Source organism: Cricetulus griseus (assembly GCF_003668045.3).
Source record: "Cricetulus griseus strain 17A/GY chromosome 1 unlocalized genomic scaffold, alternate assembly CriGri-PICRH-1.0 chr1_1, whole genome shotgun sequence".
NCBI lineage: Eukaryota > Metazoa > Chordata > Mammalia > Rodentia > Cricetidae > Cricetulus > Cricetulus griseus.
In genome coordinates this window covers 128604633-128630017 of record NW_023276807.1, presented here as the reverse complement: position 1 = coordinate 128630017, position 25385 = coordinate 128604633, and positions in this window count along the sequence as shown.

Below are 25385 nucleotides of genomic sequence, written 5' to 3'. Positions count from 1 at the left end.
ATGGATGGTCAGATAAAATACTGGAAAATTAAATACAGAGGCTTTTGAGAAGATGAGAGAAATTTGATTGTTTCATCCTCTTTCTGCCTTCTGTGTTAAAAACCTAGCACTTACCATAATTTCCCTAGCATAGAATCAAAATAATAAAGTGTCTCAGTATATAGATATGAATATTAATTTATATTAGCATAAATTTCATTGAATGATCACTGTACAGTTCACTCTTCTAGGCTTGTAAAACTCACAGAAGATGTTAAAATATCTCATGCTGTTTTTTAGTTCTGTCAAAGGTTCATGTACTGGAGGATGGCAGTGGTGTGACCTTTAGATGGGAGAATACTGAAAACATCTCAGTTAATACCTCATGATCTCAGAAGGTATTAATAGCTCATTAGTGAGTTAAACTTTAGATAGTAGACTATAAAGCAATGACACCTCATGCACTTTTATTTTCTATATAAACTGGATTCTCCCACTATATACCATTCTGTAAAATAGTCAAGGGTTCCTCACCCACAGATTATTTTCACATCTACTCCAATATAAGCAACATAATCCTCTCTACTTTAGAAAATACCCAACATGTAGAATTTTGTTACAAATATACAAATAGATGAGAACACCATCCAAAACAGTTTATAAATAGGGAAATTGGGACTGCAAACCTAAAAAAAAAATAAAAAGCCAAATATCAAATAACTTTACTTCTTCTTTATAAGCACACTAATCACACAAAAGTTAATATATCAATACAATAGATGAGATGACCCAGAAAAAAAAAAAACGTATCTCAAGAGAACTGATGTTTAAAATGTCAAACACATACATTCACAACTAATATTGAAAATATAACAAATGATGAAAACACAAAAGTAACCATGTAATCTATATAATAATAAATTGTGTATCATTTAGATACACAAGTTATCCAGAATGTTAGCTAATTATTTGGTTAAAATATTTTATTTTTTCCAGAATTATGTGCACTGTTCCCAAAAGAAGTAATTTCTTTAATTGCTTTTCACATCAGGTTTATTATATTTGATTTAGAGATAATAAGTCTCAGTAATTAAATGTGACATACTATGCATGTGCTTAAATCACTATAGAAAACAAATGTAATACACATATGACCATAGTTTTCTTTTTAAAAATCTATCACATGAACTCTGGTTTATAAATAGATTCTCTGCTTTGAAAGTAGCAGTATATGACTATTTGTAGAAAATTTATTGCAATTAAAAATTCTAGTTGTGCAGCTGACCTGAACAAGGGGTTGCTCATGCACCCCAGACTGATAGCTGGGAAACCAGCATAGGACTGTTCAGACCCGACGAATGAGGAGGTCAGTTTGGAGGTCTGGGCAATCAATTTGGTCCATGGTAATGGCTCAGTATTTACCCCTAGTATACAAATTGACTCTGGGAACTCACTCAACATAGAGGCATACTCTCTCAGACTAGACACTGAGAGGGGGGGGGTGGGTGAAGGGGGTCTAGGTCCTGCTCCAAATGATATGACAGACTTGGAAAATCCCCCCATGGAAGGCCTCACCCTTCCTGGGCAGCAGAAAGGGGTTGGGATAGGAGTCAGTGGGGAGCAGCTGAGGATGGGAGAGAGAGGTAACTGGGATTGACATGTAAAAGAAGCTTGTTTCTAATTTTAAAAAAACAAAAAAATTCTAGTTGGACAAATCAGGACCACATAGTAACGTGAAATTATCAACTTTGAGTAAATTGTTAGGTACATGGTTGGATAACTATACCATGTTTTAAGAACACTCATGCTGTCAAGAGAAATTTTGGATATTTAGATTATATAGCTAATGAAAAATAATATTTTATTATGCAATTATACATATTATATGAACTATGCTCCTAAATGAAATTAAATTTATATTTAAATGCAAATAGTTGTGTAACAATAGAACATTTTAAAGATACATGCTTGCATATGTGTGAAATGTTCAGCTATTTTTAATATGTGTACATAGTGCTCTGTTTATTTCCATGTGTATCATTCAGATAATTTTGGCATATTTATTAAAGCAAGAAGCCAGATATCTAATTTTCAGGCTTCTTAGGAAAGATCCATTCAAGAGTTCTATCTTGGGGCTGGAGCAATGGCTCAGCACTGAAGAACATCTGGTTGCACTGAGGAGGAAAAGCATTGTATTCCTCCATAGCAACTCACAGCCCTCTCTGACACAAGTTTCAGGAAATATGGCACCTAATTCTGGCCTTCATGGGCATTGCACCACACATGTTGTACACACACACACACACACACACACACACACACACACACACACAGCAAACACCTGTAGACATAAAATAAAAATAGGTTATAATGGGTTTCAGAGTTTTAATTACTTTTCTATCCTAAAAGGAAAGTCACAGGAAGGTCACAGGTTGCACTCTAGGCAGCATTTTTTGAGCATTTATGAAACAATTAGTGGTCCTATGAAGAAGAGGATGGAACTTCTCTATCCCAAGTAAGCATATAAAAAGAAATAGAACTAGATCAATAATAAGTGATGATTTTGAAAAACAATATGATTTGCACATGCATTTATTTATTTTGTGTTTCTATGTGTACATCTGTGCACATTATGTCACTTGTGTGCAGGTCCGAGGACTCTCTGTGGGAGATGGTCCTAAAGATCTAATTCAGTTCATCAGCCTTGGTGGACACTGCCTTTATCCTCTGAGCTATCACTCCCACCATTGTTTTAAAAATTTTAGTAGAAAATTTCAATACCAAAATACAGTTAAATTTTGAATAAGAAATAATAAATTTGTCCAAGCTTTTCCATACCCTACAGAGCTCCTGGAAGTAAATTACACAGTTAAAATAATCTTGTCATTTTTTTTTTTTGGTTTAATGTACATTTTTACATTTTGTCGTGTTGCATCATTAATTTGGTCTCCTGCTTTTAACCTTTGATTTCCAAGTGCTCTTCACTTGCAGAGTCACAGCAGCATGAGATGACAACAGTGAAGAGATTTTGCCTAGGCAGCAATGAAAAGCTTTGCGGTAATGAAAGAGATAATTGTGGCTCCCTGCCTTTGCTATAATTGAAAATCAAGTATACAGCGTTTTCCATTTAACTTTATTGCCTGACTTCAAACCACTATATAGGAAGGAAAGCAACACTAGAGTAATTCCTCTGCTGTTGCTTTCCTGTCGGTACAACAGTTTGAAAAACAGTATTAAAGTTAAGCAGAACAGGCAATTAGATTTATTCAATTACAGCTATGTGAAAGAAATATAATAATCAATTTTATTCTTTTGAATTTACTGCTTTCCAAATATGTGCATGGTAGCCTGGCTACCAGACTTAGTCTTCAGACAGAAAAATGGATAATAATCATTTGATAAAACACTGACATTTTGTTTTATTCTGACTTCTGAGGAAAACTTTGGCATATTATAATGTTTAAAATTGCTTAATTTGGACTGGAAAGATGGATAAGTATTTAAAACTATTTCCTTCTCTTGCAGGTTCCTGAGTTCACTTCTCAGCAATACTTGTACCTGCAGCTACAAAGGACCTAGCCTACTCTTACGGCCTATATGGGCATAAGGCACACATCGTGTACATCGGTACATCCAGGCCAACATTTGCGCACATAAAATGAAGTATATTTTTAAAAGAGCTGATTAAATGAGACATGATGATGAATGAACACTACATCTATCATAAACATTAGGCAAATTATATCAAGTGGCATCTTTATATTAAAGTGACTTGGAAACATTAGTTAAATTATTTCAGGGGTTAATCATGATATAATCCACTGCACAGAACACTAGAGTACTTGTTATTAATATTAATATTAGTAATGCTTTTGATAATACCTGCAAAATTCATCATGCTTTGTATAAAACTACATATAAAACATGGAGTTGCTCAGTGACTGACAATGAAACTCCCATAGCTTCTCCCTAGAACTATATCATGTAAGCTATTAACCTCTTAGTTGGTTGCTTGTCATTGAAATACATAAAAAATAATGTGAAAATGTGTATGCACAATTGGGTATTTGTGTTTCTGTTATCTGATGAAAGAGCTGGCATGTGCTCTCCTACTGATGTCAGTTTCAAAAAAGCATCGATCTGTGTTTTGATTTGCAAGTAGAAATTGTGGCAGAATTCACAAGACCTCTAAATGCTGAAGCCAGACAAAGTCCAAGCACTGTAAAGGATAAGTAGATGCAAAGACCTACCCCTTTCCAAGATACTATTTGCACTGTATGCCTGGTGTCAAGGGAAATCAGTTTTCTTCAATTGAACATCACAGAGTATATTGAGAATCTTCCAGGTTAGGCCTCATGCTGAGAAGTCCAGCACAAAACAACCTCCATGTTTTTGAGTGAGCTTTTTGTTGCTTTTGCTGTCATTCCAGTCTTTTAGACCCCTGGAAAACTCAGGTATCTGGGGTACCAGGCCACGACCACGGTCAGCCCAATCACCAGGCAGATTCGAGAGCTTGCTGCAAACTGCATGAGGCTTTATTGTAATTTAACGAGCTAACCCCATGTTAGCTCCGGTCTTTCACCCACCTGCCATGGCGGATGGCTTACAAAAGACAGCTTGAACTGCTACAGAGAGAAATCTTGTAGGACAGCATAAGGGGAGTGACTAGGGGTACACACAGGCTCACGATTGGTGTGCCTCCAGGCTTAGAGGGCTTGCCCTGTGTTGATTGGCCAACTGGTTGTTATGGCCCATAGGCCCTCTCATGGTGGTTGCTATGCTCTGTGCGTCATTGCTGTGCACTTGTCCATAAAGTACACCCAGGATCGTAAAGCATAGCACCACCAGCTAACTTCTGATTGGTTCCTTGTCACGAGGCAGGCATCTGACTTTCTAGTGTCTAGGACAAGGTCAGACAAGCACATGTTCGGCCGTTATGGCTGCCAAAAGGGGAGCTGGTCCCTTCAAGTCTATGGTGATGACCAGGCCCTAACTGCTTCACCAGGGACTATGTCTGGGTCTATGGCCTTGACAAGCTAGACTGTGTGTTGATGTCAATGATTCCCATTGCCAAGGAGAGCCTTGCACACAGAGTTCCATAGTTTGTGCTGACAGATGAGGCAGGTGTACTGCTGAGCCAACCTTGAAGGCATGATGGTGGAGATCTGGCCCCACTATCTTTCACCTAGTGGTGTGGGCAAAGGAGACATGCCTCCCTCAACATTGGACACTTACTACAGGCAAGAAAGTTGATCCTGGGGTCAGGAGAGTAGGAGAGTGTTGGGAGCAATTTCCAGGGGTTCCAGGAACCAGGAGCTCCATTCTGCATTGAATTTTGGATGCTAACTGATTTGCTATTGAATGACATGGCCTTAGTGGGGATTGTCTCCTAGTTTGCATCTCTATGGGCCTAAGCATCTGAATAGGCCTGCACCTGGGTGGAGGCAAGGTGTGTAAGTAACAAGTGAGGACATAGGGTTAGGAGCCATCTAGCAGAGAGGAAAACACAAGGACAGAAATGGCCTCCTTGTGGCCACGAAAGCATGGTTAAGAAACAGCGAAAAAGATGGTAAATAAAGAAGAGACTCTAGTTTTTTCACATGGAACTGAGAGTTCTCTAAAGATGACAAGAAGCCTGTGTTTGGTGTTTATCTCTGCTGGGTTACTAGGAGCCTCCAGGTCCACACACCCCCACTCAGGCTGAACCTCATGGCTTAAGGCTGAGACATGCCAGGTCACAACAGGAGACCTGCCCTTTACCCCTCACCCACTGCTGCAGGTAGCAAGGAGCAGGGCCAGTGCTCCTGCTCTAATGCCCTCAGGGCCAGTTCACCCCACCCATACCATCAGGGGCAGCTCTAATGTTTTCCTCCAGAGAGATGCAAGGCCCATTCTCCCATGTGCTGCACTTGGAATGGCTCAGGACCAAAGCTGTTGTTCTAGTCCTCTCAAGACCAGATCTCCAGCCTGTTGCAGATAGCATGGGTGGGAATGAGCTGGGGATGGTGCCTTCTTTTCTTCATCCATACCAACAAATGTAAGATGACAGGAGGCTGGGTCAGCTATCCTGCACTCATGTCTTTGGGATGGCCTGTTGATGATGAAAAGCTGGCTGATTGAACAAAACTGTCACCACCTAGTCCACAACCAGGGCTGTGAGTTAGACCATCCCAACATCCACCTTATCTATGAACTGCTGCAGCAAGGGAATGTGCAGGAATTGCAGATCCAAAGCTGCAGGATCTCCATGAAACAGAACAGGAACACCATATCCAAGAGGAGTCCAAGGAGGGTCCAGTATTGAGGGCCCAGTAGCAGAAGCCAGAGGCTTCAAACCAGATCAGCAATTCACTGCAATGAACACTTACAAGTATGGACTACAGGGTACACTGTCACTCACTGTGACACATTACTGCTTCCACAACAGGATTATTATTATTATTATTTTTTAATGTCAGTTAGTTTGGTTGTTTTTATTCTTGTTTGTTAGGTTTTTATGTTTTTGGTTTTTTTTATAAATTTTACTTAAATTAGAAACAATTTTATTTTACTTATCAATCCTAGCTCCCTCTCCCTGCCATCCTCCCATGTTTATTTTTATTTGGGGTAGAGGGCAATGGCAAGGGCAGAGAGCAGTTATGAACAGACTTGAAGAAGGATGAGATCAGGTTGCCTGATGTGAAACATACAAAGAAAGAATTTCTTTGTCAGTGGCTAACTAAATAAGTGAATAAACAAATAAATAAACAAACCATACATTGATAAATAAAGAAAATATGAGCATGAGGAGATTGTTCAGCAGGTCTGTTCACAGGAGGCTCATCAAGAAAATCACAGCTGCCTATAATTATAAATACAGGAGATCTGATGCCTTTTCTGGCCTCTGTGGGCACTCCATATACCACACATATCCTCACAGACATATACTCATGACATGGACATGAATCTTAAATACATGACTATTATTGATTTACATATTTATCTGAAATAGTCTCATACATTTAATTAATGGAATAATATTCCCTCTGGATAAAGATGTACTATTTACAATTGATGCCCGCTGACAAAGGGAAAATACTCCATGTTTTAGTCATGTGAGTTATTTTATTATGTTTTGTTTTTTGTGCATGTTTCTCTATATTGGAGAATTTCATGAGCAAAATTTGATAATGTTCAAATCTCACCAAAATTCCTCCCTTCCTTACACACCCAACTTTCTGCCCTGTTTCCTTTTTCGCAACTATCTTGTTGAGTCTGTGTTGCCCAAATATTCTTGGGTATGTGGGTAACCACTGAAGCATTTTTGTAGATCTACCAGGCTCAGGCCCTTAAGAAAAATAGACTCTACCTCTTCTAACAGCTGTCAATTGCCAAAAGCTCCTCAGCACAGGGTGAAGTTTTAAATTTATATTAAAAAGTTGGAACAATAGTTGTATAGTATACTAGAGAATTATATAATATTGAAGGTGTCGATTAAACAGAAAAGCAAGTAGTCCTTAAGATATTCCAAATAAATAATTTATGAACTACCATAAAGCACAGGAAATGTTGAAGGCAGTCTTACAGAAAACAAAAACAAAACAAAACAAAAAAATGGTACAACCAGACAGGCTTCGCTCCAAAGCAGAGAACACAGGAACTACTTATTACATGATTTAGATATTTCTAATGTAGATTATCTTTTCAAATCATACATTTTTATTAAAATGAAATATAAAGTTTATATTTATAAAAATTCACAGTAGCATATATGTCAATAAAGAAAAATGGAAATATACCATAGTCTCTCCTAACAAACATCAAAAAATAGAAGCTCAAACAATGTTCTCATATTTTACATGACTTAATACATTATTTAATTGCAAGTTTTGATAATTTAATGGTCCATGGAACACATTTCTAAAGAAACAAAGGTACTTAATGAACCTTAACACAAATATTTAATCATTCAAAAATACTTAAAGGGCAAACAAAATTTTTGGATAAAGTTAACTCACTCAGTCTGTATGTCCTACCATTAAATATGAACCATCCAAAGTACTGAGCTGAGTCTCTGCTTAATTCATGGTATGGATTCAAGATGCTGTTCTTTTTTCTAATTGTTTAATACATCCCATCCCTTCTGTTTCACCATCCTCTGCTAAAATGTAGAAACAGAGTGTCATTTCTAACATCACTCCAAGTAAAGAACTTACCATTCTTGAATGGTTTAGCTCATGCTGATTAATTTTACTATTCATTTTTGCTATATACATAAGGTGTTAACTGATATTTGTCCAAGTGTTCTAATTTTACTCTCATTAAGACAACCACATAAAGGAAGATGTGGGATCTGTTTTAGAGCAATGAAGGAAAAAAAAAAACTGAAAATTAGTAGTTTCTGGGAAGTAGAACATGAAAGGCCACAGACTGAACAGCCTCTGCATTTGCTGATGGCACTTGGATCACCCCTGGCTGCCGTTTCTGGGAATTGGCTCTGCTGTACTTCCACTGGGAAAAATAGAAACTTGAAACATTTTTGTCACAACACTTCTTGTCCCGCGCGCTCTCTGTATTTCTCGCCAGCAAGAAATCATACACGGGCCACTCGGATCCTTCTGCAGGAAAGCTTTAATGCGTCTTGAGAGGAGAGCATAAGCTTACCAGAGCGGAGACACTGAGCCAAGAATCCCGTCCCCTAATAAAGGCTGGCAGCCGCCGCCTGGGACGTGTCACCCTATGATTGGCTGTAGCTCATCCGGCCATATGACGCCACGGAATAGGCAGAGATCAAGGAATGGAAAATTACCCAGTGCCTGCACAATAATCTTGTTTACATTCGGTGCCTGCCGGATGCAGGCGCCATCTTGTAATGGAGAATGCAGGGACGGCTCCCTACAACTTCTCTCAGGTTAAAATTCTTCAGTGGCAGCAACAATTTGTGTCTGTTATCCTCTTAAACCTATTCTGAATATGTGTGTGATTTGGGGTAACAGACAGGCTGTTACAAACAAGTGGACTTCCTGGCTCCTGTACTAGATAGTAATAGTAATAGCTCTTTTTTTTTCAGATTTTTAAATTTGAATTGGAAACAAGATTGTTTTAAATGACAATCCCAGTTCCCTTCTCCCTCCCATCTTCCACTACCACCACCCCACAACTAAAACCCTGCCTATCACATATCCTTTCTGCTACTTCTGGATGGTGAGGACTTCCATAGGGTGTCATCAGAGTCTATCCTATCCTTTGGGATGAGGCCTGGTCCCACCCCCATGTGTCTTGACTCAGGGAGTATTCCTCTATGTGGAATGGGCTCACAAACTCCACACCTATGCTAGGGATAAGTACTGAACTATTACAGGAGGTCCTGTAGATCTCTGAGGTTTCCTCACTGAAGCCCATGTTCCTGGAGTCTAGATCAGTCCCATGCTGGTATTCCAGCTATCAGTCTGGGGAACAAGAGTTCCCCAATGTTCAGGTTAGCTGTTTCTGTGGGTTTCACCAGCTAGGTCTGGACCCCTTGTCTTCACTTGTCCTTCTCTGCATCTGGACTCAAGTTCAGTTTTGTGATTAGCTGGTGATCCACACCTGCTGGATGAGGGCTTTCGGGAGGCATATAACTCAGTCATCAATCTCATTATCATGGGAGGGCATTTAAGGTATCCTCTCCTCTGTTGTTTAGATTGTTAGCTGGTGGCATCGTTGTAGATCTCCAGACATTTCCCTAGTGCCTGATTTCTCTGTAAACCTAAAATGTTTCCCTCTATTATGGTATCTCCATTCTTGTTATATTCTAATCTTCCCAGACTCAAAATTTTGCTCCCTCATGTCCTCTGCATCCTTCCTCTTCTCCCCTTCTCATTCTCCTAGCTTCCTCCACCCTCTTCCCATGCTTCAAATTTGCTCATGGGTTCTTGACCCTTTACCCTTCTCCAGGGGACCATGTATATTTCTCTTAGGATCCTCCTTGTTTACTAGCTTCTCTGGCAGTGTGGATGGTAGGATGGTAATCCTTTATGTCAAAAACCTGCATATGAGTGAGTACATACCATGTTTGTCTTTTTGTGATTTGGATACCTTGCATAGAATGGTTTCTTCTAGATCCATCCATTTTCCTGCAAATTTCAAGATTCCATTATTTTTTTCTGCTGAGTAGTACTTCATTGTGTAAATGTACCACATTTTTTCTATCCCTTCTTCAGTTTAGGGGCATCTAGGATGCTTCCAATTTCTGGCTATTACAAATAGTGCTGCTATGAATATAATTGAACAGATGTCCTTGTTGTATGAATGTGCTTCTTTTGGGTACATGCCTAAGAGTGGAATTGCTGGATCTTGTGGTAGACTGCATCCCCCTTTCTTGAGGATTCGCCATACTGAATTCCAAAGTGACTTATGAGTTGGCACTTCCACCAGAAGTGGAGAAATGTTCCCCTTTCTCCACATCCTCTCCAGCATAAACTGTCATTGGTATTTTTGATTTTGTCCATTCTAACAGGAGTAAGATGGTGTCTCAGAGTTGTTTTGATTTACATTTCCCTGATGGCTAAGGATGTTGAAGGCTTTCTTATGTGTCTTTCAGCCACTTTATATTCCTCTATTGAGAATTCTATTGTCCTTGAAATTCTACCTAGAGCAATAACACAATAAAAGGAGATCAAGGGAATGCATATCGGAAAGGAAGAAGTCAACTCTTACGATCATCAGATGATATTATAGCCTACATAAGTGACCCTAAAAACTTGATCAGGGAACTCCTACAGCTGATAAACACCTTCAGCAAAGTGGCCGGTTACAAGATTAACTAAAAAAAACCTGTAGCTGTATTATATATTGATGACACTTTGGTGGAGAAAGAAATCAGAGAAACATCTCCCTTTACAATTTCCACAAACAACATAAAATACCTTGGGGTAACACTAACCAAAAAAGTGAAATGCATGTACCATAAGAATTTTGAGTCTCTAAAGAAAAAAAATTAAAGAAGATACAAGAAAATGGAAGGCTCTCCCATGTTCTTGGATAGGTAAGATCAACATAGTAAAAATGGCAATATTGCCAATAACAATCTACAGATTCAATGCAATCCCCATCAAAATCCCAACACAATTCTTCACAGACCTTGAAAGAACAATTCTCAACTTTATATGGAGAAAAAAATACCTTGGATAGCCCAAACAACACTGTACAATAAAGGAACATCTGGAGGCATCACCATTCCTGTCTTCATGCTGTATTACCGAACTATAGTCCTGAAAACAGCTTGGTATTGGCACAAAAAATAGACAGGAAGACTAATGGAATAGAGTTGAAAACCCTGGCATTAACCCGCACACCTACGAACACCTGATTTTTGACAAACAATCCAAATTTATGCGATGGAACAAAGAGAATATCTTCAACAGATGGTGCTGGCGTAACTGGATGCGGACATGTAGAAGACTGCAGATATACCCAAGCCTATATCCATGCGCAAGTCTTAAATCAAGATGGATCAAAGACCTCAACATAAACTACGCCACACTAACCCTATTAGAAGACCAAGTGAGAAATACCCTTGAATTAATTGGTAATAGGAGACTGCTTCCTGAACTTTACACCAGTAGCACAGTCACTGAGATCAACAATTGATAAATGGGACCTCCTGAAATTGAGAAGCTTCTGTAAGGCAAAGGACACAATCAGCAAGACAAAACGGCAGCCCACAGACTCAGAAAAGATATTCACCAACCCCACATCTGATAGAGGGCTGATCTCCAAAATATACAAAGAACTCTAGAAGCTAATCTCCAAAACACAAAACAATCCAATTAAAAAGTGGGGTACAGAACTAAATATTAATAGCTCTTTACTGTCACTACCACCACCTTATAGAAAGTTACTAAAAGTTTTCTTAAATTTGCAAATCTATGATCTACATAAGAAGACAAAATTCCATTTATTTTGTTTTCACCCCAAATATAATCTATCCTTCTTCTTAAATGGCATTTCTAAAATAAAGTTTATTATCCATAATATTCTGTTACACCCAGGCCAATACATGTTTACCAATATGTGTTTCAGAGAGAATATACCCAGTGTCAAGGATGATGGTGTTCAATTCCACAATTTGATTTCATAATGACATGTGGCACCTTTATGTTTCTGTTTCAATCTCAGTCAAATGGGGGTTTTAGTAAGTTCATATATGGAATTCACACATGAAACACAGTTGACGGTTTAGTCTTGGTGAATACTCAATTGGTAATTGATCACATAGCTGAGCCCTTTTATTACACTGAAGTGAAGCACATCTTCAATGCCTACATTTTCTAATAAGGCACATGTCTCCCTAACTGTGTGTTTATCCTTGATAATGACATGAACCTTCATTGCTGATGTAACTGAGACATTATTGTTTGAATTCTGTGTGAATAAGGCATATTCCACACAGTTTTCCACTAGACATTAGCAGAATGAAGTTGTGCAACAATGGCTCTTTTTTTCTTCTCTCCATGCTTCCTTCTGGTGGTATTTTACTTCTTACCTATCCTGCTACAAATAGCCCTGAGACCATGGTACCAATTAATTTTCAATCATGGATATTGAATTTGGCAGTCATCTTCCAAGCTAGGATTATTGTCTCAAGCTGGAAACATAACTTACTAAAGTATAAAATCATTTCATATTCCAAGTTTATGGCACAGATGACAAACATTTTGAAAGAAATCACTTGTAAAGTATCTTTAATTGCATCACCACTATTTCTAACGGTTGTTTTATATAATATGTATTGGAGGCTGTGGGGAAAGTATTAACACTGTAGTTAGGGCATGTGATACATCCTAAAACATGAAGTCAAAACTGCAAAGGAATAATAAAAGGAGAACCATTCCATTTTCATGTGCTAACTGCATCTGCATAAGCAGAACTATGAAATAATCAATACAATCTGGGTCCAAAAATCATTGCCTTGCATCTTTCACTGTAAAATTACTTACTTCTCTTATAGGTAATGGAGTTATGTAGGCACCATAATTAAGTATAAAGTGTCCCACATATGGCCACTGAATAGAATGCAAAAGCTTCCTAATAATTAAAAGAAGCCCAAGTCAATAGTTTGCTACTGTTGGGTAGAGCACCTTGATGATGCACAAATTTCCTCTTTTCACCACTGCCGAAATGATATAACACTCTAGGGGTGATCACTAGATTCCTTATCGACAAGGACTGCATTGACTTCCAGTGTATAGAGACCTACCCTCTCATGTTCACTCTGAAATGAAAACTGACTGCATCCCTGAGAAGCCTTTTTGTCACTATCATTCAAATTTTTCTCTTCCACTTAATTACTATATAGTTTCCAAGGAGAAGACACATGCCTAATTTGATCACACACACGTTTCATAAAATCAAAACAATGCATGGCAGAAACCTATTCTATATCGATTGTGTATTTCTGTATATACATCTATAAATGATGTCTATTATCACATATATCACAATAGACTGACTAGAATGATAGCCACTTACAATTCAATTTCAAACCAAGGAAGATCAATAATGATAAATTAAGTGCATTGTATGTGAATTTCCTTGCTCTAGATAAACAAAGGTGAATATTCTATAGTTGTTACAGAATTACCCAAAACTAGGTCTGCTGAGAGTGAACATTAGGGTACTAAATGAAATAAATAGGGAGGTATAAGGGTTCATGTTATAAAGGAAAATGAAATGGGTTTTTTTATGGAGCCAATGAATGCTAATAGACTGTGCAGAATAACAACAGCGTAGTAGCCAATTAATTATTCACATAGTGTGTTTATGAGCTACCACTCAAAAGGAATTACGCATTATTAATGATATGAACACAATAACCTAGGCAGTTTGCTGCCAAATAAAGCACTCAAAAATTGAGCTTGTGAGACTAAAGGAGCTTCTGGGGCAATTGAGTTTCTTGACTTTGTTGACCCTTACACTTCTGACTTACTACTTCAGAGTAATTGAATATAATTGAAGAATATTGGTAATGCCTGGACTTGTCTGCTTTTTATACAGTTCCTTTACTTCTACTTTGTTTTCCTTTTATTTTCCTTCCCTTCTTTTCTTATATTACTACACTCTGTTTTCTTGTCTTTTTAAAATTTTGGCCCAGTTGTTCATATTTTCTCATTAAATTGTAGGAAGTTAAGCATAAACTTAAAAATGATACTAATATTGCTTTCATTTTCATTTTTATGCATTTGTCTGTTCTGGTTACATGTATGTCTGTATATCAAATGTGTGTTTGATGCCCATGAAGGCAGGAAGAGGGAGTTCTATCCCCTGAAACTGAGGACTGTTTTAAGTGGCTGCAAGGATGCTCAAAATCATAACTGGGTCCGTTAGAAGAATAGACAGTAGTGTTTGAATGTCTGAGCCAGCTCTTTCAAGTCCTAATAAAGGAAGTTTTAAGAAGTATAGATTTGACTTCATATTTAAAGAATTGCTTTTTCTAGTAGAATAAATAAATAACATCTAAAGAATTGGAATATAGATTAAAATATGTAAAGATTGTATCCTTTATATACTCATATTATCTCTGTGCCCTTATCTCTCTGTGTGTCTTTCTCTCTACAATATAAGTCAGCATAGCAGAATTATTTGTTATGCCCCTCAACTGAAGAATGGATACAGAAAATATGGTACATTTACAAAATGGAGTATTACTCAGCAGAATACAATTAAATCTTGAAATTCCCAGGCAAATAGATGTAACTATAATAAACCATCCTCCGGAGTGAGGTATCCAAGTCACAGAAAGACAGACATGGTAGATATTCACTCATATATGGATATTAGACATAGAGCAAAGGTTACCAGACTACAATCCACACCGGCAGAGAAGCTAGGAAACAAGGAGGACCATAAGAAATACATACATGGTCCCCTGGAGAAGGGTAAAGGAACAAGAGCTCCTGAACAAATTGGAAACATGGGTGGAGGGGAGAGGGAAGTAGGAGAAAGAGGAGGGGAGAAGAGGAGGGAGGAGGACATGAGGGAGCAGCAAGATTGAGTTAGGTGATGAATAGAGGAGAGCAAGAAAAGAGATACCTTAATTAAGGGAGCCATTATAGGTTTAAAGAGTAATCTGGCATTAGGGAAATCTCCAGAAATCCACAATGATGAACCCAACTAAGAATATAAGCAATAGTGGAGAGGCTACCTTAAATGCTTTCCTCTACAATGAGATTGATGACTACCTTAAATGACATCCTAGTGCCTTCATCCAGTAGCTGATTGAAGCAGAAGCAGAGATCCACAGATAAGCTTCCACAATGGACCAGAACTCCTAGAATCCAGTTGTAAAGAGGGAGGTGTGATGAAAAAAGGGGTCAGGACCCGGCAGGGAAAACCCACAGCAACTGCTGACCAGAGTAAGTGGGAACTCATGGGCCCCAACCAGACAGCTTGGGAACCATCGTAGGACTGAACCAGGCTCCCTGATTGTGGGTGACAGTTAGGAGGCCTGGGTAGTCTATGGGGCCTCTTGCAGTGAAACAAGTATTTATCCCTAGTGTACCAATGGACATTTGGTATCCATTCCCCCATGGAGGGATATTGTCTCAGCCTAAATACATTGGGAGGGCCTAGGTCCTGACCCAAATGACTTGACAGACTTTGGTGATCCCCAGTGGGAGGCCTCACTCTCTCTGGGGAGAGGATGGGGTGTGTGTGAGGGGGATGTTCGGTGGGGGAGAGTGGAGGATGGGAGGGAGAAGGAACTAGCATTGATATGCAAAATAAGATTGTTTCTAATTTAAATAAAATTACTTTAAAAATAAATAATTATAATTAAATGATTATGTGGCAACAGTACTTTTCAGAGAGGAAATATTACAACAAACCATTAAAATATGGAAAAATAAATAAAATACACTAACGGTCTTTCATGTTGTTTTAGTCTTGATTTCCCCAATGTTGTAGAAATTGTGTTCATTTTTTATCATTAGACTATTTATTTCTGTACATTTTGTATAACCTTTTCTTAATTTCTTTGAGATAGCAATGAGGTATGATTCAGGGCCTGGATTGGTGGCTCACTATTTATTTGGTTTGTACTCTTATAGAGGATCCCAGCATCCATGGTGAGCATCTCACAATGGCCTGAATCTCCAGCTATAGGATATATGACTCACTCTTCTGCTTTCCACAAGCGCTAACATTGATGTGAGCATACCAACATGATTTTGTATACATACAAACATCATACATGTCATTTAAACATTTAAAACTTATGTTGTTATGTTAAGACAACCTTTCTTTCAATGTGTGTAGAAAAATATCAACTTGATAACTGTCCTCCTATGTAGAGTTAATTTTTGACAGGAAAACTTGAAGGCACATTAAGCATGAGTCTATTTTCATTGAGTTTTTTGCTAAAGTCCACATTAAGTATGCATAGTATTTTATTCTATTACTTATAGATATTAACTATAGGTATTAACATGTTATGGAATGTCCAGAGCAAAATTATTTTCCATATATATATATGTGTGTGTGTGTGTGTGTGTGTGTGTGTGTGTGTGTGTGTGATTGTTCAAGTAGGACTCTAAGAGAGACATGCATGGTCCCCCAGAGAAGAGGAAAAGGACAAGATCTCCTGAGCAAATTGGGAGCATGGGGGAAGGGGAGAGGGAGCTAGGAGAATGAGAAGGGGAGAAGAGGAGGGATTGGGAGTATATAAGGGAGCTGGAAGGTTGTGTAGGGGGAAGAATAGAGGGGAGCAAAATAAGAGATGCCATAATAGACGGAGCCATTATAGGATTTAAAGAGAAATCAAGCACTATGTCAATGTCCAGAGATCTACAAGGATGATACCAACTAACCATCTAAGCAACAGTGGAGAGGCTACCTTAAATGCTGTCTCCTTATAATGAGATTGACAACTGATTTATATGCCATCCTAGTGCCTTCATCCAGCAGCTGATGGTAGTAGAAGCAGACAGCCACAGCTAAACACTGTACTGAACTGGAATCCAGTTGCAGAGAAGGAGGAGTGATGAGCAAAGGAGTCCAAAACAGGCTGGTGAAAACCACAGAAACAGCTGACCTGAATGAACAAGGGGAGATCTCTTTCCCCAGACTGATAGCTGGGAAACCAGCATGGGACTGATTCAGACCCATGAATGTGGGTGTCAGTGAGGAGACCTTGGAAATCTATGGGGCCTCTTTTGCTGTACTTATCCATAAATAGGAATGGACTTTGGGAGCCATTCCCTTTGGGAGATATTCCCTCATCCTAGACCCATGGGAGAGGGTCTGTGGGGACACAGACCTTAAAAAGTGAAGAATCATGTTTTTGAGGCCTTATCAATGTCAGTTATGAAGGTAAATTTTGAAGGCATGTGTGTTATCTTTGAATTCTAAGCTACAAACACCAAATTGAAAAGAAGGTCTGCTTTTACACCTTCGAAAGATTTGTTTATGTACAAAGGATAGTTTCAGAAATATTTGCACAGCAAACGACCTTGGAAAAATAGCATCTGCTGCTGAAGCAAAAAGCAGTAATATTCCTTGACAATTTTAATAAATATAGCTGTTGCTGTGGAGTAAAAGGCACTAGCATTGCTTCCTATAAAAAAGGTTCAAGTTACCTAATATCAGCCTTATCCCTTGTTATTCAAACTCATTAAATGTATATATAGTTTAAGAATCAAATAAAAGAAAAATTTACCAGATGGGATCATACTGTTAGCCTGGGATAATTTCCTTATAAAATTTGGTGCTAATCATGCCAACAAAATATCTTCACAGCAACACCCATTTTAACAGTTTATTGAATGAGTATTTTGTCACACCTTATAAATGTGGCAAAGAAAATGAATAGATGTGAGACAGTTTGTAAATTGTGTGCATGTTTAGAAATGATATGAGGCCCATCCAAATTCAAAAGCTGCAAGAAGCATTAGAATAGCAAAGATCCCTCATTCCAGTACTTTGGAGTCAAAGGCAGGGCTGTTAGTTGGAGAACAGCCTTGGCCACACTTGGTTCACAACAAATCAATGAATGTGGAAAAGATGTGCAGATAACACAGTAAATAAAAGTACAGATGTATACATGTTCATATTTACTATTCAGTGTCATTATAATGTAATTTATTGCAATATTGCCTAATAGAGGTATGGCACTAGTGTAACTCTAATCAATATATTAGGTGAATTATTAGGATGCTCAGGATATTTACACAACTTATAGGAGAATGCTAAACATATAAGGAAGACAAAATGCTTTGAAAATATAAGCAAGTAGGAGCATTCTATTCATAGTATGCAATTTCTAGTTATCTATATGTGTTACTTTCTTCAAGACAGAACTTACCGCAATAGATATTGCACATGCGTCTTCATTTTGCATCAGCTTAGCATTTTCTAAGACAATTTATAGGGCAGGAGACAAATGACTGATGACTCTCACAGTACCTCAGCTCCTGGTGTTTGCCCACCACCCAGCAGTGACAAAGCCATTGGCAATAAATTCATCCACAGACTTAGAGGAGGCTGCACAGGAGGCAAAAGAAAGCTGATTCAAAGATTTTAAAAAAAACCTGATAGCCGATATAATTGCCATGTGCATAAGTAGAATTGAAACTGTGCAATAGGATCAACACCGTGGTGAACCTTTCCCATTATTTGTCAGGTGGCTACTGTCACCTCAATCCTCAACTCTCTTTCACATGTTACAAAATTGATATCATTTGCTGGTGATTGCACAGTTTTCCAGGCTATGCTATTTCAAGGCCATTTTTCTTAGTATTTGGTTGAGCTAATGCAGAAGAAATATATGTAATATGTTCAGCTTTGGTAAATTGTCCAAATTACCAAATAGATTTGAACTGTGGCCACAAAGTAACCTTAGATTGGTGGGTTAAAACATCAAATATAATGGAAAGCAAAAAAGATTTTTTTCAGTTGAGCTAAGAAAATAGAACAAATTCCTAGCTCATATAATTGGACACACATGCACAAATACACTCACATACATTCACAGGGATTCACACATGGAGTTCAAAGTTCATAAAAATAGCTAATGGATAAAATAGAGTGGGTTATCCATGAAAATTAATTGGGTTATGTCTGGGCCATATTACCTTGCATCTGGGCCTGAACTAGTAAACCAGAATTTGACAGCCTTAAGTCAATGATTCAAAATTGAGAATATAGCTCCCAGACATGAAAGTAAACTTTCAAATAGCTCTTGTAGCAGAATGATGCCACTTTGAACAGCAAGTTTTTCATCCATTGTCACATCTTACTTAAATCACCTAAATCTTCTAAACAAGTGTTTGAGGTTTATTTTAGAATTTTTGAAATACCTCGCTTTCCATTGAAGTTGTCATTCCCTGGTAGGCAGGAGAAAGCACTGAGGGCAAGGCAGGCTACTGACAAAACAGTTATGTATAGGGCATTCGTGGTTGCTATATCAGTTTTCTGTCTCTTGAGCTTCACTTCACATTAACTATATTTTCTGGCACACATCCTTCAGTGCCTAGTACCTGCTACTACTCTGCTAATTACTTCTGTAAATCATACATTTTCTGTGATTCCTCAGGAAATCCAACCAAATATAGTCAGAAATTTCTAGGTAACTCTTATTTGATAACTCTTTCGAAATATTGGTGCCATTAGCACAAGTACATTTGCACTAAAGAAACAAAAGGAAAACTTTAGGATTTCAAATAATAAAATATTAATGTTTTTAGTATAATCATGCATGTGGCTCCCTAAATCAATCAATTATAAAAGGCATGGCTTTCAAACACAGTTAAATAATGACAAATGTCACTAATTTAATAATTATAATACTGTGTAGATAATAGTCCAAGGTTAATGTCTCAGGTATTCAATTTATTTCCCAGAGTCCCAGTCAATCTTCATAAGTCATTTCATACCTTATGTCAAATAAATCATGAGGCCATATTTTTATCTTTATAGTATGTTCATATATAGTGCAGAGTTTACAGAGCCTGAAAAAATTCTTTTCAAGTTGAAGTAAATTTCATGATGAAAAAAATTATTGTTTTATGAATACATAAAATTTCAGATATTTAAAAGTCTGTCAAGAAACACTGACTCTTCAAAATACTTGAAATGTTGATACCATCAATTATGAGTAGTGCAACTAGGCATGTTTCTGATAAAATGCCCTGTGCCTCAAGGTTCCACCTGCCCTCTAATAAATTTGGGTTAATTGAATAACATGCCACTGAATGATATAATATTAAATGTGTGAAGCAATTTGAAATGTAATGTATGTGCTCGGCACTGACAATATGGAATTCAGAATTATAAATTTGGCTGGACAGGCTAAGTTGAACCTGAAGTTAATCATTCCAGTTTCTAATTCCTAAAAGTACCACCAAGGCAAACAAACCAAATGCCGTCTCTATAGGAAGTATCCTCAGTCTTACTCCAGTTCTTAGAGGCTCACATGACCAAAAAAGGAAGTAACTGGTTTTTGAAGATGGACAGACAGGCTTCTGGATGACATGATGCTCAGACAGGAAAGAAGCAGCTAGGCGGTGATTCCAGGAAACTATCTTATTAACCATAAATGTTCCCCTCAATTTCTTATTCTGTTGAACTTGGAGTGAAGAGGAATGGTTAGAAGGAGATTTCCTGTAATACATCAAGGAGTCTAAACCATGGACACATTAGGCTGTGGATATTCATTGAACGTCAACTTCAATGAGATTACCATTTCTGGTTGATTGTGAACATAAATTCCACATCCTGTGAGCCAGTCTCATATCTTTCCATGAACTGCACTTCTAAGAATCAAGAATAGATTCTTGCTGTAGTCAGAGGAAACAGAGTTAATAAGACATTGGTAGCTACAAAATGTATCCAGAAAATTGAGTTAGACATGGATGTGAAGGTTAAATTGACCTTTTACAGGAACATTTTCTAGTTTTCCCTCCTCCCCTTCCCCCCTCTGTGCTTTGCCTACATCCACCTCTCCATTTGTCATTGTCTAAGGGCATTGTTTCATCTCTTCCCTAAAGCTTGGTTTCTTTCATCCTCTTTCTTTCAACCTAACTTCACATGTCTGAATTCCTTTAAAATCTGTATTCTGTGATCTTTCTTTTCCTGTATTTATGGTCTATCTCATACCTGTGGCAACTTATAAAGTTTCTAGTATCACTGGCTTAGGATTTTATAATTTTAGGTCAGGGAGAATTTTGACAACCACTAATCATTCTTTTATTTTACCAATGAATCTGTATTGGCTGATGGTTAGCAGTCTGTAAGATTCACTATTTGACACATTTCAGTGTATCTATTAATATACCTTATTCCATCAAATTCTTTATTTATAAAGGAAAACTATTATGTTTTTTTTAGTTAGTTACAGATTTATAAACATTTTCTTGCTTATACTGTTTCGTGCATATTCTCAGTTTAGGAGCATCTGCTTGTATGATGCCATTCCTTGAAAAATGAAGTACTTTGATACTTATATTAAAATGACTCTGTTAATATGAAAACTTTTATTTTGGGTTGCAACAAATTTAGAGAAGCAAATTTTGTTTGCTTATTTTTTTTTGTTTATCCTTTTTGTTTATCCTTATACAAATAATGTGAATCACTATGAATCATAGATATATATGATCCATAATGTTCTACTATGATTGTATGAGAACTGTGATGCATGTGTGACTTGATTTGTTATATTTAGCCACTTAATTCACTATCAGTCATATTTCAAAAAACACTGATAACAATATGCTTCCCTAATGGTGTTGCACATACTAACTGATTGTGTAATTATAAAAATGTGAATTTATTGATTGTGTAATTGCAGACCTATAAAGAAGGGGTCCTGTTCTTAAGGTCAACACAGTTTATTCATTAGTAATATCTCATAATTTCATGAATAACTGACTTTTTGTCTTCATCATTCTGTTTGTTCCACAGTGTTAGTAGATACTGTGTTGCATGCTGACTAAACAAATTGGATCCTTTTTCCTGACATAATTGAAAATTTTATGCTGTTCCATTACTACAATATGTTGGTTAATCTCCAAGTTTTCAGAAAATTTCTTTTTTTTTCTTCTTGTTACAAGGTACAAGTCTACTGTTTCCATCCATTTACTTTCATTAAATGCAAATAGCATTTTCTCATGACTTCAAGTTTTTAGGGGTTGTCTTTAGTTAAAGAATCCTATAACACTACATATACATCATTAATTGATGCTACCCTGAAGTTTATGCCTGTTTTCTCCTTAGAGTTTGGCTTTTCTGCATGCTTGAGTCTATCACTATTTTTATAAGTGCTAAGTGCCACTTATAATATAGAAACTTCATATTTTCCCCTTTGATTCCATGAGTCTTTGATATTTTCTTAATAGGTACATGCAGATTAGGGGTTATGTGCTTTCTTGGAGTATTATCATCCAACATCTGTGATTCTCTACTTGTGTTGTTCTGAAATCCATTTGTATGGATTTCCCACGTTCTTTTTAATTGTACAAACATTGTGTATATTTCATCATACTTTTATGTTCATCTACATCATTATACTGAAGATGTTTTCTTGTACAACTGACATTTTGACTTTTTTTTCTTTTGATCCTCTGTAACGCTTTCTGACTTGGTAATTATAGGTCATGATCATTTACGCTGTCAACTGATATTGCAGAATTAACATCTACCATTTTATTTGTCTGTTAACATTTTATCTTCTGTTCATGGCCATTATTCTTTTTTTTTCCATATTTTCTGCAACTTGTGATTTTGAGTTTTTTAATGTTGTTCCATGCAACAGTTTTGTTCTGATTGCCAGTTATACAGATAAATACAATTTTACTAAATCAAGTTATTTTTGCCTCATTTACATGTGCTTACCACTAATTACTTCAAATTGGGGTCCTATCCCAGAAAATAACTGTTTTTCCAACTCTATTTCCCCTACCCCATGCTCCCTATAAGCTCAGGAGATCTTGTCCCTTTCCCATTTTCCTGGGGACAATGTATGCCTCTCTTGGGGTCCTCCTTATGTCCTAGCATCTCTGGTGATGTGGATTTATGCTGCTACTCCTTTGTTCTAGGTCTAAAATCCACATATGAGGGAGTACATACGATTTTTGTCTTTTTGTGACTGGGTTACCTCACTCAGGATGGTTTCTTCTAGTTTCATCCATTTGCCAGTGAATTTCAAGAGTCCATTTCTTTTTTCAGCAGAGTCGTACTCCATTGTATAAATGTACCACATTATCTTTATCCATTCTTCAGTTGAGGGACATCTAGGTTGCTTCCAGGTTCTGGCTATTACAAATAATGCTGCTATGAACATGGTTGAATGTATGTCTTTTTGGTTGAATGTGCATCTTTTGGGTTTATGCCTAAGAGTGGAATTGCTGGATCTTGTGGTAGACTGATTCCCTTTTTCCTGAGAAAGCTCCATACTGATTTCCAAAGCATCTTTGCATGTTGGCACTCCCAACAGCAGTGGAGAGGTCTTCCCCTTTCTCCACATCCTCTCCAGCATAAACTATCATTGGTGTTTTTGATTTTAGTCGTTTTGACAAGAGTAAGATAGTATCTCACAGTAGTTTGGATTTGCATTTCCCTGAAGGCTAAGGATGTTTAGCACTTTCTTAAGTGTCTTTCATCCATTGTAGGTTCCTCCATTGAGAATTTTCTACTTATTCCACACCCCAATTTTTAATTAGATTATTTGGTGTTTTGGAAACTAGCTTCTTGATTTCTTTGTATATTTTGGGAATCAGCCATCTGTCTGATGGGCGTGTGAATATCTTTTCCCATTCTGTGGGCTGCCATTTTGTTTTGTTGACTGTGCCTTACAAAAGCTTCTCAGTTTCAGGAGGTCCCATTTATTCATTGTTGGTCACAGTGTCTGTGCTACTGGTATAATGCCAGGAAGAAGTCTCCTGAACCAATTCATTTGAGGGTACCACCTACTTTCTCTTCTAAGAGGTTCAGTTGGAGAAACCCACAGAAACAGCTGACCTGACCAAGGGGTTGCTCATGGACCCCACCCTGATAGCTGGCAAGCCAGCATAGGACTGTTCCAGATACCCTGAATGAGGATATCAATTTGGAGGTCTGGTTAATCTATTTGGCCTCTGGTAATGGATCATTATTTATCCCTAGTACAAGAATGGACATTAGGAGCCCAATCCACATACAGGGATACTCTTCCAGCCTAGACACACAGGTGTCCAAAAGATATGACAGATTTTGAAGATCCTCTATGGAAGGACTCACACTCCCTGGGTAGCAGAAAGGGGATGGATTGTGGGGTTGGTGGGGGACAGGGAAGGAGTGGAGGGAGAGTGAATTGGGATTGACATGTAAAAGAAGCTTGTTTCAAATATAAAAATAAGTAAATAAAAAGTACTGTTTTTTCCTCCCACAATAGCCACAAACTGCCTTTAGATCTTGCTCTAGTGTTGGTACCTTGTAAAATGTTTCCTTTTCCTTTTTTCCTGTTGTCTATTATTGATTGTCTTTGCAGGTCTTATTTAGTCCTTATAGAGAATTCATGGATATAAAAACCTGTCCTCTCCCAAATACACTGATCCTTCCAAGTATGTTCCTTTGGCTCAGAACATAACAGTGTCACTTATTCTTTGTACTTCAACTAGTTGTGTTCTATTACTGAAGACACTGCACACATCAGTCCAATAGATATAAAAGCTTTCTCCCTGAGGTTTGTCTCTCATAGTGTTGGAAGGTTGTATGTAAGCTGCCAAGGAAGAAAATTCATCAATAATCTTTCCAGAATTTAATCTTCAAAATTATCTTAGCAGCAGGAATGTCGAGGTATACCCAGTGGTACAATATTCGTAATAGTATCTTAGGGAAAACAAGTTTAATTTTATCTAAAGTTTGGGTATTGGATGGAGCTCATACCTGTTACTATAAACCTAGGAAAGGACCTGTTATTGAAGAGGTTATAGGTCTTAGAAAAGAACCAATACTCTTATCCTTTCAGTTAGCTTCCTTTTACCCATAGCTAAGTAGTGATCTCACACTTCGTTGTAAAAGTTTCTCTTTGCTGAAGATGAAAACTCTTTTTAACTTTTACATGATAATATTCTAAGTAATAGAGTTTTATGTAATAGAGATTTAGGTGGGAATGTTTTTGTTTTTTCTTTCAAAACTCTTTCCACTACATTCAAGTATTGTTCATATGACTTCCATGGAGTTCATGTGACTTCTGTCTCTGATCAATAATCAAGAAATAGCTTTCCCCTTTTTGTGATATTAATGCTTGCTTTTATCATTGTTTCATATTAGAGTGCTAATGCAGCTTGTTTTCTTTTGTTGGCTTATTTGTTTGAATGTTACCTGATGATTACTTCTGCATCTTTTAGACATTTCATTTGTTATGTGTCACCAATTTCATAATAGTCTTCATTTTTTCTCTTTTGTTTAGTTAT